Source organism: Amblyomma mixtum, chromosome 8, assembly GCF_055824585.1.
Source record: "Amblyomma mixtum isolate Tamu chromosome 8, ASM5582458v1, whole genome shotgun sequence".
Classification (NCBI taxonomy): Eukaryota; Metazoa; Arthropoda; class Arachnida; order Ixodida; family Ixodidae; genus Amblyomma; species Amblyomma mixtum.
The window spans coordinates 53392342-53406995 of record NC_143019.1 but is presented as its reverse complement, the minus strand read 5'-3'; the positions used below and the strand labels follow the sequence as shown (position 1 = coordinate 53406995).

The 14654-nt window shown below is 47.0% G+C and overlaps 1 protein-coding gene across 23 annotated transcripts in view; it reads left to right on the top strand.

Annotated features, from left to right (window-relative positions):
- Window positions 1-14654, top strand: part of LOC149332453 (uncharacterized) — a 200834-nt gene that overhangs the window by 86289 nt on the left and 99891 nt on the right. For 2 of the 23 annotated variants that reach the window (XM_089558036.1, XM_089558035.1), the window contains exon 1: window positions 13334-13495. The exons of the other annotated variants lie outside the window; for them this stretch is intronic. The gene's annotated coding sequence lies outside the window, so the exon portion shown is untranslated. Of the gene's footprint in view, window positions 1-13333; window positions 13496-14654 lie in introns of those variants that run through there. 23 annotated transcript variants of the gene reach the window in all.

Genomic DNA, 14654 nt, shown 5'->3' with positions numbered 1-14654 from the left:
TAGATTAGACTAGATTACTTTGGATTGGATTGGATAGGAGTGAATTGTATTGGATTGGATTGCAGTGGATTGGATTGAAATGGATTGGATGGGATTGGATTGGATTGTATAACCGATGCATCACCACAAGTCTAACCACAATCACCACCACCAGCTACACTACCAGCTTTACCATGGCGTAGGTACGGATATTGCTTTCGCAATTACCGGGTTTAACCAAGCTAAGCCAGAGCGAATTTTTCTATGTGCCACACGTTTGATGAACCTGGTTGCCTATTGTGTGTGAGTTTGGAGTGCTTGGATCGTGTCAGTGTGAGAGCCAGAAGTAGTAACAAACATTTCCAGTATGCGAATCTTTGGGACTGTGGGAATCGGTTCCTTGCACCAAACGAGCTGAATATTGGATGGTGTGCCAGACGCTCGGCGGGTCTTGTATATGAAAAGTTGCTATTTCGTGGGGGAGCATGATAACTCTTTATCATTGACGTACTATCAGCGTTAAATGAAATGCGAACAAAACACCTGAAACGCGAGCACAAAAAATAAAGCATATTAGAGGCTGGAGGTGAAATACAGGCGTGGGCAATTAACATTTCAGAAGAGCGGTCTTTTCGGCTTCGACGGGAAAATCAACTGCTCATGTATTTTGCCTCCCTAGTATAATATCTGCGAGCTGTGCTGTTCGCGTTTCAATTGGCTTGTTCCCGTTTCAATTGACGCTGATAATACGTGCAAATGATATTTAGTGCTGTTTGTAAGCGGTGTTCTATCTTCGCGTCGCTACCTCGGCATGTCGAGAGTGTAATGTCACTGGCATAGAAGCTGAAGTGTAGGTTTGTTATCGAATTGAGTAATTTAGGTAATCCCATCATGGCTATGTTAGAGATTCGGGGAGAGGACCGCTCCCTGTGGGGTGCCTCGGGAACCGATGGTGATGTAGCTTAAGGAATGCGGGCCGAATGAGAGATGGGCTGTACGATTACTGAGGAAATCGTGAATGTAGTTGTGCATGCGTTGTCCAACTTCGAGGGATTGGAGGTTCGTTAGGAAAGTCGCGTGGGTAACGTGATCAAAGGCTTTATTGAGGTCGACTCCTAATATGGCTTTCGTATCCTTTGTTTTCGGTTCCAGTAGCTGATGTTGGAGTGGAGGAATACATATCTGCGCTGCCAATCCTGGTCTAAAACCAAAGATGCTGTTTGAGAGGAGGTCATTATCCTCCAAGTAAATACTGAGTCGCGTCTGAATGACATGCCCGAACAGCTTGCCTACACATGAAGTATGAGAGATGGGTCGGAGATTAGTATGGTGAGGCGGCTTGCCTGGCTTGGGCAGAAATACAACTTTCGATGTTTTCCACTGAGGAGGTAGGGAACCGTTTTGCCAGCACTAATTGAAATAGCCTGTGAAGGCTTCGATAGAGGGGGTGTCCAGATTTCATAGTGCCGTCTTCGTGATCCCGTCCGCTCTAAAGTTTGGCTGGTGTACGTAGGAGATTAAACTGTATTCGGAGAAGAATGCGAGCTTCACGGATGGATAAGGACGGGTATGGTGGTGGTAAATCAGCTAAGTCCAATTTTTGCTGCGAGTAGTATTCGTCGACAGTGTGTCTGTAAGCCCTGACCGCCTGCTCCGTCGTTGGGCTCGTCCATGGGATCCCCGGCGCCCGGTGTATAGTATCGCAGGCAACCTGGTGAGCCAGCTCATTGCCTTGGATGCCCATGGGACTAGGGATCCACCGAAGGGTCACCGGTCGTGGGCTTAATGCTATGAGGGTGGCGTCTAAGCCCGATCGGGTAGGGAAAGGGAGGGCTCTTTCATGGAAGGCACGCAGAGCTGCCTGCGAGTCTGTATAAACAACGTATTGGGAGGCAGGGTACCCCCTGCCCCCCAATGGGTGCCAAAGTGTGTGATGGCATCGGCGATCCCGTGTATTTCTAGGGCGAGCGTGGAGGGTGGGGAGGTGTATGGACCGGTTGTGTGAGTGCTGGTTGTAGAGAGGGAAGGGTGGAGGAAGAAGGCTGCTGTGGAGCCCGCGGTTTCCGTGAGACAGGCGTCTGTGTAGGCCACCGCCGCAGCGTCCAAGGGTGGCTTGTGGTTGTATGCGTGTGCTTGGCGGCGGCCTGCGTGTGTGTGGGCGGACATGTTGCGTGGAATGGGTGCGAGGCGGAGGTTAGGGGGTAGATGTCTTTCTACAACCCCTAACCTCCGCCTCGCACTCATTGCACGCAACATGTCAGCACACACACGCAGTCCGCCGCCCAGAACACGCATACAACCACAAGCCACCCTTGGACGCTGCGGTGGTGGCCGACACAGACACCTGTCTCACGGAAACCGCGGGCTCCACAGCAGCCTTCTTCCCCCACCCTTGCCTCTCTACAACCACCACTGACACAACAGCGAGCGATCTAGGCAGAAGCGCAGGAGCCACAAGCCCTAATCGTCTTTCACCTACCTGGCAGTGGACGGCCTTGGGTGACATTTCGTGAAGCTTACCCATGTCTGCTGCTTACCCCGTGCCCTATAGAAGCAACACCCCCTGACAGAACCCGCCGCATCATCGAATCACCACCTCCGCGCCTGCGCAGAGGATCTTCAACCCATTCCGGCAGCCATAAATTTGACAGCACCGGCCAACAGCCCACCAGAACAGCGAGCGATCTAGGCAGAAGCGCAGGAGCCACAAGCCCTAATCGTCTTTCACCTACCTTGCAGTGGATGGCCTTGGGTGACATTTCGTGAAGCTGACCCATGTCTGCTGCTTACCCCGTGCCCTAAAGAAGCAACACCCCCTGACAGAACCCGCCGCATCATCGAATCACCACCTCCGCGCCTGCGCAGAGGATCTTCAACCCATTCCGGCAGCCATAAATTTGACAGCACCGGCCAACAGCCCACCAGAACAGCGAGCGATCTAGGCAGAAGCGCAGGAGCCACAAGCCCTAATCGTCTTTCACCTACCTTGCAGTGGACGGCCTTGGGTGACATTTCGTGAAGCTCACCCATGTCTGCTGCTTACCCCGTGCCCTAAAGAAGCAACACCCCTGACAGAACCCGCCGCATCATCGAATCACCACCTCCGCGCCTGCGCAGAGGATCTTCAACCCATTCCGGCAGCCATAAATTTGACAGCACCGGCCAACAGCCCACCAGAACAGCGAGCGATCTAGGCAGAAGCGCAGGAGCCACAAGCCCTAATCGTCTTTCACCTACCTTGCAGTGGACGGCCTTGGGTGACATTTCGTGAAGCTGACCCATGTCTGCTGCTTACCCCGTGCCCTAAAGAAGCAACACCCCCTGACAGAACCCGCCGCATCATCGAATCACCACCTCCGCGCCTGCGCAGAGGATCTTCAACCCATTCCGGCAGCCATAAATTTTACAGCACCGGCCAACAGCCCACCAGAACAGCGAGCGATCGAGGCAGAAGCGCAGGAGCCACAACCCTAATCGTCTTTCACCTACCTTGCAGTGGACGGCCTTGGGTGACATTTCGTGAAGCTGACCCATGTCTGCTGCTTACCCCGTGCCCTAAAGAAGCAACACCCCCTGACAGAACCCGCCGCATCATCGAATCACCACCTCCGCGCCTGCGCAGAGGATCTTCAACCCATTCCGGCAGCCATAAATTTGACAGCACCGGCCAACAGCCCACCAGAACAGCGAGCGATCTAGGCAGAAGCGCAGGAGCCACAAGCCCTAATCGTCTTTCACCTACCTTGCAGTGGACGGCCTTGGGTGACATTTCGTGAAGCTGACCCATGTCTGCTGCTTACCCCGTGCCCTAAAGAAGCAACACCCCCTGACAGAACCCGCCGCATCATCGAATCACCACCTCCGCGCCTGCGCAGAGGATCTTCAACCCATTCCGGCAGCCATAAATTTGACAGCACCGGCCAACAGCCCACCAGAACAGCGAGCGATCTAGGCAGAAGCGCAGGAGCCACAAGCCCTAATCGTCTTTCACCTACCTTGCAGTGGACGGCCTTGGGTGACATTTCGTGAAGCTGACCCATGTCTGCTGCTTACCCCGTGCCCTAAAGAAGCAACACCCCCTGACAGAACCCGCCGCATCATCGAATCACCACCTCCGCGCCTGCGCAGAGGATCTTCAACCCATTCCGGCAGCCATAAATTTTACAGCACCGGCCAACAGCCCACCAGAACAGCGAGCGATCTAGGCAGAAGCGCAGGAGCCACAAGCCCTAATCGTCTTTCACCTACCTTGCAGTGGACGGCCTTGGGTGACATTTCGTGAAGCTGACCCATGTCTGCTGCTTACCCCGTGCCCTATAGAAGCAACACCCCCTGACAGAACCCGCCGCATCATCGAATCACCACCTCCGCGCCTGCGCAGAGGATCTTCAACCCATTCCGGCAGCCATAAATTTGACAGCACCGGCCAACAGCCCACCAGAACAGCGAGCGATCTAGGCAGAAGCGCAGGAGCCACAAGCCCTAATCGTTTTCACCTACCTTGCAGTGGACGGCCTTGGGTGACATTTCGTGAAGCTGACCCATGTCTGCTGCTTACCCCGTGCCCTAAAGAAGCAACACCCCCTGACAGAACCCGCCGCATCATCGAATCACCACCTCCGCGCCTGCGCAGAGGATCTTCAACCCATTCCGGCAGCCATAAATTTGACAACACCGGCCAACAGCCCACCAGAACAGCGAGCGATCTAGGCAGAAGCGCAGGAGCCACAAGCCCTAATCGTCTTTCACCTACCTTGCAGGTGTGTAAAAGCCTTCGCGGCCTTTTTTACAAAGCCTAATTTTTGAAAGCTTGGATCGCTCGCTGTTCGACATGGGTGAAAAAGCACCGTCATCTATCAAAGAGCTGTTCAAATTTGTAACAGAAGCAAATGTGACACTGAAAAAAGAACTAGATGAGATGAAAGAGAGCTTAACTTATATGAATGATAAATTTGAAGAACTTCGCACAACTAAGCAAGAATTAGACGCCCTAAAGCTAGAGCATGCTGCTTTGAAGGAAGAGAAGGAACAGATGGCAAAGACTTTATCTGATACCCAGAAGGAACTGACTGAACTCAAGCAGTATTGCAGAAACAACAACATAGAAATTAAAGGCATCCCGCAAGAACCAAACGAATCACTGGTGGAAATCGTGACAAAAATTGGTGACCAGATCGGACAGGAAGTGTCACCATCTGATATTGGCACAATGCATCGCGTGCCCACAAAAGACAAGGAAAAAACTAACATTGTCGTCAGGTTTGTGTCTCGAGCAAGAAGGCATCAGGTCTTGCAGGCAGCAAAAAAGAAAAGGTTTGCCGCAGATTGCATCGGGTTCTCCGAGAAAGAATCGGTGTTCATTAATGAACATCTCTGCCCAGAATATAAGATGTTGCTCGGAAAGGCTATCGCCAAAAAGAAGGGAAAGAACTGGAAGTTTGTGTGGGTGTCCCATTCAAAAATTCTTGCCAGAAAAGCGGAGAACTCGAAAATCATTCACATCGCAACAGCTGCCGACCTTTCTAAAATTGTGTAACTGCGTAGTGTCATGCGCCAGCCATTTGAGTTTGTTCCAACATGTGCAACAAACCAACCACCCCGAAATCTAACAATTTATCATTTCTGCACTGTAACATCCGGAGTCTCAACAGAAATCTTGATTCACTTTTAGCAATGATAACTCGAAGGCATGTTCATTATGATATTATGGCACTGTCAGAAACCTGGCTGAAAGAAAATGAATTCACGAACATACCTAATTATAAATTTTTATCACTTTCAAGAAAAGATGGTAGGAGAGGCGGAGGTGTGATGCTCTACATATCATCGTCACTAGAATACCGAAAAATAGAACGACATACAGTAACAAAGGAAGGAGAATATGATATGCTTTTTGTCGAATTAGAAGGTGGCGTCATAATTGGAGTATTATATAGACCACCGAACTCACATCTACCAACATTCATGCAAAAATTGGAAGAAATCTTAGACGATTTTTTGAACACACAGAAGAGGGTAATAATAGGTGGTGATTTCAATATTAACTTAGGCGATCCAGCGAGTAGTGAGTACCTAAACCTACTGTCGTCCTATGGCTTCAAAAATCATATCGATCATCCGACAAGGGTAACATCCACGTCTTCTTCCATTATCGACCATTTTCTCTCCAATTGCGATGAGAATCTAGTGAAGGCTGATGTAATAACAGAGTCTATAGCTGATCATTTTCCCATAACTATATCTGTAGATCTTGGTGCTCGGGGCTTCGCTAACACGAACACCAGAAAACGACTCAGATGGGATCACGAAAAAACCAGAGCATTGCTTCGAGAAAAGAACTTTTCACAGGCTCAAGACGATGATGTTAATGTAGCATATGAAAAGTTTTCCTCGCTGCTAAAATCAAGCTGTGTCAGCATTAACTGCAATACTCGGCGGTCAAAATACTTTACCATCCCGATCTGTCCCTGGATGACTGAATCAATACTGCAAGTTATCAAACATAAAGAACACTGGCACAATAAAGTAAAGCAAAATAGAGACAACGCCTACTATAAAGAGCAATACAGAATTTCCAGCAACCTATCCGTCTCAATGATGCGCAAACGCAAAAAGCAATACTACAACACACTCGTTCAAAAAGCACAAGGTAATTCTAAAGAGATCTGGCGTATAATCAACTCGATAATAAAATCGTCACCCCAAAACGCCATTTTACCACATGTTAGCAATGATCACGCATATCTGGCTGAAACGTTTAACGATTTTTTTATTCAAATCGGCCACCATTTTTCGTCCACACCTAACGTGTCATACGAAACTGCGCTTCCAAATGCGGTTGATAACACGTTTGTGTTCAAAGAAATTACCGCGCAAGAAATAGTTGATGTCACTCGCCAGATGAAAGCAAATAAGGCAATGGGCTATGATGAAATATCAGTCAATATATTAAAAGAAAACATTGATGTCTTGTGTAATGTTCTAGAAAGCATATTCAATCAATCATTCTTAACCGGGGTGTATCCCGAACAGCTCAAAATTGGAAGGGTAACACCAATATACAAAGGGGATGACCAGAACGTCATAGCAATTTACAGACCAATTACGATATTATCCTGCATAAACACACTCTTTGAAAAGTTAATAGCTAAGAGAATGACAGATTTCATGGAGAAATATAACATACTTACGCCTAGCCAACATGGTTTCCGTAAGCATTATTCCACCTCTACAGCAGTACTTTCAGTAGCAGAGATTGTAAACAGTGCGTTAAACAATAATCAGGTTGCCATAGGTGTATTTCTAGACATAAAAAAAGCTTTTGACTCCGTAGATCATAATATTCTTTTACTAAAATTAGAACGTTGTGGTTTTCGTGGGATAGCCATTGATTTGTTCAGAAGTTATCTAACAAATCGTACTCAGTATGTAGAAATTAATGGTGTCCAATCTTCATTAGGAAAAGTTACAATTGGAGTGCCGCAGGGCTCGGTCCTCGGCCCTATCTTCTTTTCGTTATTTATAAATGACTACCCCAGTTTCCTACAGAGCGCGCAGCCAGTGTTATACGCCGATGATACAGCTCTTATTATAACGCACAAGTGTTTAAAAGAAGCAGAAACAATCGCAAATAATGAACTGGAGACTACAATGCAGTGGTTTAGAATGAACAAGCTTCTACTTAACACCAAAAAAACTAAATTTGTAGTTTTCGCCTCTAGCAGAAGACAGGGGCCTAAAACATGTGCAATACAGGTCGGGGGAATACCCATTGAAAAAGTGAAAACCTTCAAGTACTTAGGAATAACATTAGATGAATCTCTAAATTGGGCTGAGCACATAGAAACATTATGTAAAAAATTAACCTTTGCATGCGCCACATTAATTAAAGCTAGAAAGCATTTCAGCATTGATACATTGCGTGTGGTCTATTTCAGTATATTCCATTGTCATCTTACATACTGCATCCAGTCATGGGGCTACATTTACTCATCGTACCTCGCGCCGCTTATTACTCTCCAGAAAAGAGCATTAAGGATCATAGCGTCAGCACCTTGGCACTCATCATCAGATCCACTCTTTAGAGACCTCAACATCATGCGTTTTCGTATAATTCGCGATTACAAAACAGCGCTCTTGGAGAGCACTATTATTAAAACGAATATACCGTACAATTCTTCCATCCTGAAGCTTCCTTCAAGTCACACTAGACACGCTGACAACAATAACCTCAATTTACCCACAACACACAATGTATACGGACGTAGAAGCATAGCATTTCTCAGCGCTAAAGTTTGGAATATCATCCCATTCAGCATTAAGTCCATCTCGAACATTGCACCTGCTCTAAAAAAGTACATGCTATCAGAACAATACACCTCCCCTTATTGTTGAATTGATTATTTTTATTGCATTATATTAGTTGTATATTTTGTATGTTTCAGCCTTGTTCAACTGCCTAGATTTGTAACATGTTTGTAATGGATCCGAAACTAGCCACTGGCTAAGGATCCAGATGCCTCATTCACCGTGAACTTTGTATATTTTTCTGTGTAATAAACTTGAATTGAATTGAATTGAACCGGTCCATACACATCCCCACCCTCCACTCGGAATATCTTAGCACGCAGGTTAGTCCTGGCAGCGCGGTGAGCTATCAGTTTTTCAGCCAAAGTGTTCTCTCAGACCGTTTCGCATGCGTGGTCGTATTTGGATGGAGGCAAAATGCTAGAGGCCTGTGTACTGTGCGATTTCAAAGCACGTCGAAAAACCGCTGGCGGTGGAACATTCCGGAGCCCTTCAGTACGGCGACCCTAAAAGCCTGAGTCGCTTTGACCCGTTGAACCCCACAAAACCAAAACTTTTGAATGTGAGTGCACGTTAAAGATTCACAGGTGGTCGAAATTATTCCGGAGACCTCCACTACGGCACCTTCTTCTTCTTCTTCTTCTTCACCTCTTTATAATGGCACATACCCACGGGGGGGGATTGGCCAAGGTGTAGTGGTATGCATAAGAAAATTTTCATAGGATTAAACGTGAATTTTGAAAAACGTATTCATGAAAAAACGACAGAAGAATATTTGAAGTGAAATAACAAAGAACATTTTGGCGAGAATAATAATAATTAAAAAAAAAACAAAAAAAAACTCCGAGACTTTTAAAGGAGTTAGCAAATCAACCTACCAGTTGCAATTATGTAATCATGTAGATTCCCACAAATTGAACTCAAAGCAAATCCTTTGGCGCTCGCTCCGAACGATAACAATACTGGCATAGATAACGGGAGCCCTAACCTGGAGAGAGGGACCTCCGGGTAAATCTTTCTCTGAAGTGCGAACTTTGGACAGCAGAGGAGGAAATGGTCCACAGATTCAACGACCCCGCATGAGTCACATAGGTTTGTTGGAGACCACCCACATCTGCATAGGTATAAATTTAAACTGGGAATCCTGCACCGCAGTCGCGTCATTGATACCTCACACTGCCTTGTTTTACACGAACGGACGTTCCATTTATACGCTAAGTGCTGATAATCAGCAGTATTTAGTAGGGGATCGCGTAACCTGGCTGATATGTGTTGGAACCGCTGAAACCTGGAGATCGCCAGCAGACTGAAATTCGGGACGGGATGCGTTACTGGCCCGTCAAGAGCTGACCTTGCTAAATAATAAGCCACCTCGTTGGAATGAATGCCTGCATGACCAGGAACCCAGACAAAACGGACCTCCTTTAAAGTGGACGGGAAAAAAATCGCAGGAAGCGGCACAAAAAATATTTTTGGGAAGTTTCAAGGGAGACTAGAACTGACAAACAATCAGCCAAGATGATAACGTGAAATACATGACACGGAATTTTGTGCAGGGCCATTCCAAGAGCCAAAAATTCCGCAAAGAATTTGGGGATGTAATCTGGGATGCGGACAGAATAGCTCCATGCCAAATCCTGCGAAAAGATGCCAACTGCAGCTTTTTGGCCGCTGACGGAGGCATCAGTAGAAAGCACCACATGATGGGGGAATTCCGCTATATGACCAGAAAGAATGCCGTTTAAAATGTTTGTGGGCATGTGTTTCGCATGAGATGGGAAGATGTGGTCAAAATGGAATTCCACTGCTGCCGGCGTGTCGTCAACCCACTGCAAGGAACTGAGATCAACACCAATCGGGGTTAAAAGTTTCTGCGTTAAGGTAATTTGTGGCATTTTATACCGTGGCCAATGATGGTAAAAAAATAAGGCCTGCTGAGACACAAAAATAGGAGTACTGACATTAGTCATCGGGTCCAACGACCTGAGGAAAGTTCGCACCGTGAGTATTTGAAAGCGGGAAATTAAATCGGGCATACTGGCTTCGAGATAAAGCAGGGCGTTTGAAACTGATTTTGGGAGACCAAGGCAGAGACGTAGAGCGCGCCTTTCCAGTAAGATTAGGGGTTGGACCTTGTAGTTTGCGCTACCAGAGAATAAAACGCAACCAAATTCAAGTATAGGTCTTACATAAGCTTTGTAAAGTAACAATAATGTGTCGCGGCGCATCCCAAACCTTTTATTGGCGATTCGTGTCAGCCGGCCTAGAGCGCGTTCTCCTTTACGCACGTTGTTCTTGATATGAAGGCTCCAATCTAAGGTTGGATGGTAAGTAACACCTAGATATGTAACAGATTCCACTTGTGGAATCAGATTAGAGTGATGGGCTAATGAAATGTACAAAGGCGTGTCTGGAGGAAATACCAGTGTGCCACATTTGTTAACATTCAGGGATAAATTAATACGGTGCAACCAAACTCCAAGAGCATCCAAATATCCCTGCATAATCTGGTAAAGCGAATGGATATCCGTGGCCGAGGCGAAAAAAGCTATGTCGTCTGCATACACAAAAACTGTTATATCAGGACGGATGGGGATGTCACTGACCAAAATATTAAAAAGCAGCGGTGATAGTACCGAGCCTTGCGGCACTCCTCTTGATTAATGGTAAGTATTAGAACGTAGGGTACCCTCTGCGCAGTAAAAGTATCTGTCCTTTAGAAATTCAGATATCCATGCATAAATGTAGGTTGGAGGATGTAACTGCGCAAGTCTGTCAAGTAAAATAGTATGTTCTACACTATCATAGGCCTTTGCTACATCAAGAGTCACCAAAGCTGAAACTTCTCTTCTGCGTATCGAGAGCCGGATTCTACTCTCAAGATCCACATGCGCGGTCCATATAGAGCATCCGCGACGAAAGCCAATCTGTGCTGGGCTAAGGCCATTAACATCCTGAACATGTTTTGTGAGACGGCTGTGCACTACCCTTTCAATTAATTTGACTAAATTTGAAGTTAGTGCAATTGGCCGAATATTATCTAAAACGTACCCTTTACCAGCATCTTTCCTCAATAAAATTATTTTCGCTATCTTCCAAATGCTTGGAATCCATGCATTGTTCAATGAAGTATTGACAATATCTAAGAGGTTGCTTGTGAAATCCTTGGCTAAAATTTTAATCATACCAACAGTGACACCATCTTGCCCGGGAGCTGCAGGGTGCATCATTGCTAGGACTGAGAGGAGCTCTGACGCATCAACCTCGGTATAATCTGAAGAGGGTGTGATTGCGCGCAGAGGGACATTTCTTTGAGTCTGGAAACGTACCGCTAGTCCCTGAGCAATACTATCCAGGGTTTCCTGAGCCTGTTGGGGGGATAACACTGTTGAAGAATTAAGGTGAGGGAGTGGAGAACTCTTGTTACGTTCCATAAATCTATACAGGGCCTTCCGATTACGAGGATTTGAAAGATAAGTGTTCAAATTTTGGTTATAGTCCTCCTTGGCTTTTGCAATTGTTCTTTTGAAAGATGCAGAGAAAAATTTGTAATTTAACCAATTTACTGGACTCTGGTTGCAGGATAGCCTCTTCCAGGCCGCTTTTCTGCAACGATAGGCCTTCTCACATTCTTGTGTCCACCAGGGAGACGGCTGTTTATTAGAGACTGCTGCAGGCACAGTGAATATTGCATGGTCTACTGCACTTTGCAAAAATGAAACCGCCTGCTGAGCTCTGTCATCCCGGCTAGTCATCCGACTACGGCACCTCTTTCTTCCTTTCTTCTTTCACTCCCTCCTTTACCCCTTTCCTTACGGCGCGATTCGGGTTTCCATCGAGATGTGAGACAGTTACTGCGCAATTTCCTTTCCTAAAAAAAAAAAAAAATCCGCTCCGCATCTAGCAGCGGACACGTGCTGTTACAAAGCCTTCATCTCTGCATTCAATGTCCATCGGGTTCTCATTAATAGACATGCTCTTTGTGCGAAGTACGCCCGTTAGGGCGTCGGTGTTCGTTGGGTTGGGTGGTTTTTGAAGACAGGAAATGGCGCAGTATCTTTCACGCATCTCAATGGACACCTGAACCACGCCGTAAGGGAAGGCAGGAAGGTGGGAGAAAGTTTAGTTCCATTAACGTTGGGTGGGAGTGAAAGAAGAAAGAGACTCTTTCAACGAAAAACGGATCTGCTATGCAGCCTGGCCATTAAGCCTGAGGACATCATCATCATCAAAAAACGGATGCTTTCATCCATAGAGTTTCTTACTATTACCTAGAGGGAAAGCTGGCGGCGCTGCACTTCAGCCACCATGGACGCCCAAAGCATCATGGGGCGGTGAGCTACTTGTTGCGGAACAGTCGTAGTTTTTCGGGAACACAGAGTGGTACTACTCAGACGTTTCATTTCAAAAACGTTGTTTGTGTGTGCGCAGACGACTTTCGCGCGACCGCAGTGTGCAAAAACCATAGTAGTGAAAACGCGACGACACACGACGCCAATAAAAGGTTTTACTCTTCTGAAATGCCATTAAAAAACCTCTTAAAGTATCTAAGCAACAACATTTTTTTTGAAAACATATTTACTTTTAAAAGTGCGCTTGTTAATTACGAAATATTAGTTCTTATAGTGTTCATTGCTTGGCCAATAGGAGAGCGAGTCGTCTCTTATTTTGGGCAAATTTTGCACTTAAATGCTTTTCTGCTCGTTTGTTGCAATCATTAGACAAGATTTTCAATGTCAGGACGTTTGTAGTTATCAAACAGCTTTATTTCTTGATTATTTTTTGGCCAAAAGTTGCAGTTCCGCAACAAGTAGCTCACCGCCCCATGATGCTTTGAGCGCCCATGGTGGCTGAGGTGGTCACGTGGGGTCTCCATGCAAACTCCCATAGACGGCTTGCCAGCTTTCCCTCTAGGTAATAGTAAGAAACTCTATGCTTTCATCAGCGCTATGCTAGCAGCTTCCTAGCACCCCCTACAGGCAGAATCTTGTGGGTGTGTGCCAGTGAAATGCCTGGAGGGTACATAGGGCTTTGCTGGAAGCAAGAAAAACGCAGTTGGTTGCGAGCGGCCTTGTCGTGCAGCCGCGTTTCTGTATCGTTCTTCCGACAAGCGTTGCAAGTTGGTGACGAGGGCGGAGAAATACCGACTTTCGGACGCATCGAGGCCTTCGAAGGAGATGGCGAAGGGCGGCCTGCTTTTGTGGGACAGGTGAGAGAATTTTTGGTGCGTAGCACTTGCAGCTGCAATCATGGATTTCTTCGATGTCAGTCCGAAGCCGGGGCTGCGCCCTCTAAACCCTCTCTCGGTTTTGAGATAAGGAAGAGAGCATAGCTAGGTCCACGTCAAGCGAACCATGAACGCTGACTAAAAGTTTGGTAACAGTGTTTCATGGCTTATGAAGGTTAGGCGTCCCAAAACGACTCGGGCTATGAGGGAGGCTGTAGTGAAGGGCTGCGGAAATTTCGACCACCTGGGCTTCTTTAATGTGCACTGACATCACACAGTACACGGGCCTCTAGAATTTCGCCTCCATCGAAATTCTTCTGCTACGGCCGGGATCGAACCCGCGTCTTTCGGGGTAACAGTGTTTTAGTCGGCGTTCGTGGTGCGCTTGAGGCGTTCACGGACAATGTGAACTAGCTCTGGGCATTTCCTTTTCCCAAAACCGAGATAGGTGTTTTACACCGTGACTATTAGACTGGGTTTTGCGAAAAGGAAAGGCGCGTAGCTAGTTCACTTTTTCGGTGGACAGCTCAGTCGCTCCACGAACGCCGACTGAAAGCTTGGTAACCCAGAGTTTTAGTCGGCGTTCGCGACGCGCTTGAGGCGTCCACCGGCAAAATAGCTATGCGCCTTCCCTTTTATCAAAACCGAGAGATGGTTTATTCTTTATGGGGGTTTAACGTCCCAAAGCGACTCTGGCTATGAGGGACGCCGTAGTGCAGGCCTCCAGAAATTTCGACCACCTGGGGTTCTTTAACGTGCACTGACATCGCAAAGTACTCGGGCCTCCAGAATTTCGCCTCCAGCGAAACACGACCGCCGCGGCCGTGATCGAACCCGCGTCTTTCGGGGGTAACGGTGTTTTAGACGGCGTTCGTGGTGCGCTTGAAGCGTTCATCAACAAAGTGAACTAGTCCATTTCTCAAAACCGAGATAGGGGTTTTAAACCGCGACTATTAGACTGGGTTTAGCGAAAAAGAAAGGCGTATAGATAGTTCCCTTCGTCGGTGGACACCTCAAGCGCTCCACGAACGCCGACTGAAAGCTTGGTAACAGTGTTTTAGTCGGCGTTCGCGACGCGCTTTAGGCGTCCGCCGACAAACTAGCTATGCGCCTTCTCTGTTCTTAAAACCGAGAGATGGTT